Raw genomic sequence first — 4,112 nt, 5'->3', positions numbered from 1 at the left:
CTTGGGACATTACAAGAAAAGGATAAAGAGAAAGAAGCCTCGCCAATAAGGCATGGTCCAATCATTGAGCCCAAAAATTTCTACAATAAAATTAGGTAGGTCCCCAGTATAATTCCCTATCCGTATAATGCAAGAATTTGAGAAGGCATTAGAGCTCAATTTCATCGACCCTCTTCCGAGACAGAAACTCTTATTGCACTGAACTTGTCTTCTTTCATTGGCACGCGAACGGTGGTATACCGCCTCAATGAACAAGGGCCCGATTCCGACTACTTCCATATGGATAGTCCTCCGGATAAATCCTGCGGACGTAGGACGTAGGACGTAGAATAAATCCTGCGGACTCCGGACCCTGGACCTTTCTTTGATGGTCCTCCGGACGGCTCTTTTCATGATCAGAGCAAAGAATATTGCGGAAAAGAAGAAAGGAGTGCAAGTCATTCATTCTATTAAAAATAGACGAGAAGACGTCCTTATCAATGAGACCCCTCCAAAATCATTGAGGCGAAGGTGAAAAGAATATTGACAAGACTGGAAGGTGCGAATAGGCTCGGCTTTCTATTAAGGCGCTTCTAATCTCAAATTCTTTGAGCCTTCGGACAGGTTGAAGTAGGGCCTGAATTCTTTATAGGGCTAAGCAAATCTACTTTAATAGGGATCTCCTCGATCGGAGAAAGGCTGTTGAGGGGAATGGAGTAGCAGAGGAGGTAGCCTGGTCGATCTTTTAGCCTCACTCACCTTAATTTAAGGTGGAGTGGTTCATTGACCTTCAAACAAAGCAGGTTAAGGGGAAGTTACAAATCATTGATGATAACAAACAGATGCCAGTGATACAGTACTATACCATTCTTAACTGATTTTCTTTTGTTTTCTTCATTTCATCATATATTACTTTTTCATCTATTGACCTTATCAATCTGTTGATTTCTTCATCAACATCTGTATCTTATACAATTATGTACACATGTTAGTTATTAAGATCTATTTATAACATTGTCAATAGATTTTACAATATTTGGTTTATTTATTTACCTTGTATGGTGAGATCTGTCCCCCTTTTCCTTGTTGGTCAGTCGTTGTCTCTGATGTGTTCAATTTAGTTGATCCCCCATCTGGCACTTTGAAAGTTTGGCTTTGATTTACAGCTATGTTTTCATTTTCTTTGTCATCTCGGTCTTCATCTTTTTTCCTAAGCACGTTCGACTCTGTTGATTACAAGTCCATTTTTTCATCTTCTTCTTTTTCTACTTCTGCTTCTATGTTCTTCTCTACTCTGTCTAGGTGCTCTTCAAAGTCTCTTGTTGCATTCATCCAAAATACAGTGTACGTTAAAATCCTGTTGAATATACACATAATCAGACAAGACAATTTTAGTGTATATCACATGCTTACCATATACTCGTTAGTCTATCGTGCAACAGAGGAACTAACTTCCTGACTCTTCATTTGTTTAATAATGTCGTTCAATTTGTTTCCTAGCTCTTCAACCTTTCTATCCATCTTCATCTCTACATACTTAAAAAATTCATAGATCTCTCCCATATTTTTTCCATTCTATCTTGGCTTTTTTCAAATTTTTCTACAATTTTGGTCAATCCATCCATCTGACTTATAGAGGGCATGCCTCTATTTAATGACATTTGAGCAACTCTGTTAGTTGGCTGGCTCTTTCTAAGTTCATCTTCGACTTCTTGTAGTATTCTTTTTTCAGCCTCAAGAAAGGGTGCAAAATATGGCCTTCCCACTTCATTAGGTGTAGCAAGTATAAGGCAGACTTCAAGCTAAAAATATTTTCTAAGTATCAAAGCAGGGAATAAGTATAGGTACTAACTATGATTGAAGAATTACATACCGTGGGTGAATAAAAAACCTTTTGCTTCAGGTCCTTCCACTTTGGTTGTGTATTTGCAGCTCAAGTAATGATTCTAGAAACTTGATTCAAAATCTTTCTTGCAAAGAAGTTGGGTGGGGTACTCAACTTTGGGATTACCTCGTACTCGCAAGCCAGGATTGAGAAAATAAACCCTCCCATTGAATTCCCAGTCTGCCCCTTGCTAGACACACCTCTATTCATAAATTCCACCAGAAGGTCAAATGCCACCCTTTCCCACGGATACCCGTCAAACAACTCATCATCATCAACCATTAGAGTGTGATCCCATTATATATTTAGGCTCTCTTCTTTTGGGATTAGAAAGCTCTCAAGAAAATACAACTTTTCCATCTTTAGGCAATCATCATATCGGTTTTAGTAGTTCTTACATTAACATAACACTTAAGTACTATTTGGTAACAGTTTTCAGGCTCTCGAAGTACACTCTCTTCAAATGGCCATGCTCCTTAATATCTTCCTCTTTAATATCTGGTACTCCATGGCAGTTTAGTTTAGTTACTAGGGAAAACTCTTTCAACCCAAATTTCAGCACCCTCCCCCTCCTATTAAAAAATTAAGTTGGCTTGTTGATTTTAGTTTGCATATCCTTTGAATATGGTGCAGCAGAAGTTGATTGGATTAGATTGTGATTGAGAAGTCAAGGAAATGTCCAAAAATTCCTTGCCTAAATCTTTTAGCTAGTGTACCTTCAATGTTCTCCTTTATCTTATCAATTATTGTGCTCTTAGTTTGGAGATTAATCTTTAGAGGTTCATTTCTCCTTTCAGAACACATTAGGTATACAGAGTCCTAATATTAATATGTAATAAGTTATATATGTAAAAGGCCAATCATATTAAAAAAGAAAAAAAAATCTTAATATACATAACCAAGTATAGTTCATTACAACTCAGTCAACCAATGACCCATAAAAGTTAGACTTAAACAGAAAAATGCAAAGTAACAAAATTTACATGCTGTTAGTTAGACTTAAACAGAACAATGCCAAATCAGTTCAAAACAATGCAACCTAGTCAGCCAGAAAAGTTAGACTTAAAAGGAACAATGCAATGCAACAAAATTTGCATGTTGTTGGTTAGCCGGTGAAAGAATGATGCAACAAAATTAGATCGTAATAACCTAGCCAGCCAGAAAAGTTAGACTTAAACATAACAATGCAATGCAAAACTATCAGTCAGTGAAACAAAACAATGCAACAAAAATTATAAGTTAACTACAGTTCAAAGTATCCCACTCCATAACTTATAACGTTGCAACCAGTATACACAAATACAATGTAATTCACTACAAACAGATTCAATATATTTCAAAATAGATGGGGTCACAAACAACAAATATTCACAAATACAGTGTAATTGATACCAAACAGAAACCACATACATTATGTTCTACTTATATTGAATTTACACATACTCTGCAATTTATCACACATACCTCAGCCTTTTCATGTGCCATTGGTGCTTTCCCTTTCTTTTATCCTCTTTGACATTTTCTTCCTTTTTAGCACTTTTGACCTATGATTTATATATTCCATATAACTTTTATATTTATCAAATGTTATAGACTGTTACCTTCTTTTCCTTTGTTGTATCATTTTTTCTCTTTCTATTCTCTATTGATTCTTCCTTTGTTTAAGTTGTTTTTTTTGGTTTTTAAACTACATTCCTCATTCATATTTGTTTCACCTTGTCCTTCTTCATGTTCATCTTGTTCTTATTGTTTGTCTTGTTCACTTTTTCAATATTATTCTATTCAACAAGATTTGTTGGTAAAGGTTCTATTATCAATTTACTAATTACACTACATTGTATTAATTGAAGTAGAACAATGTAACATACCATCTCTTCCTTTTTTGCTTATTCCTTTTCTTCTTCACGTGTCGGTCTCACAAATTTTCTTTTTGCAACCTACACATACCTCAACCTAAAAAATTTGACTGTATTTCTTAGAAAATCAATTTAAATAAGACAGATTACCAAGCTCTTTATCCTCGACTTTTTCTTCACAACAGTCTCTTCCTTTGGATGTCCATTCCTTCCTTCTTCTTTGAAGATTTTGGACTTCCATGCTTGCTTTCGGATCCCTCAACCATTGGATCTTCTGATCTCCGTTGTAGGTATTCATATAAGAACCTATCAACATTTTGAAGTTTTTGTGTCATTGAAAAAAAATTACATTAATACCTCGTCGAAACTTGACAGATACTCGACCTCCTTTG

General features: G+C 35.5%; 1 long non-coding RNA gene across 1 annotated transcript; it reads right to left on the bottom strand.

Moving 5' to 3' along the window:
• Nucleotides 1–1,239: 1,239 nt before the first annotated feature.
• On the bottom strand, nt 1,240–3,363 carry LOC116405895. The gene is made up of 3 exons (XR_004218976.1): nt 1,853–3,363; nt 1,393–1,744; nt 1,240–1,297 (listed from the first exon to the last, which is right to left on the bottom strand). It is a non-coding gene; the product is annotated as an uncharacterized LOC116405895 (long non-coding RNA).
• Nucleotides 3,364–4,112: the final 749 nt, after the last annotated feature.

This window comes from Cucumis sativus, unplaced genomic scaffold (genome assembly GCF_000004075.3).
Source record: "Cucumis sativus cultivar 9930 unplaced genomic scaffold, Cucumber_9930_V3 scaffold41, whole genome shotgun sequence".
Lineage (NCBI taxonomy): Eukaryota > Viridiplantae > Streptophyta > Magnoliopsida > Cucurbitales > Cucurbitaceae > Cucumis > Cucumis sativus.
The sequence above is the reverse complement of the archived record's forward strand: the minus strand, read 5'-3'. Positions and strand labels throughout refer to the sequence as shown.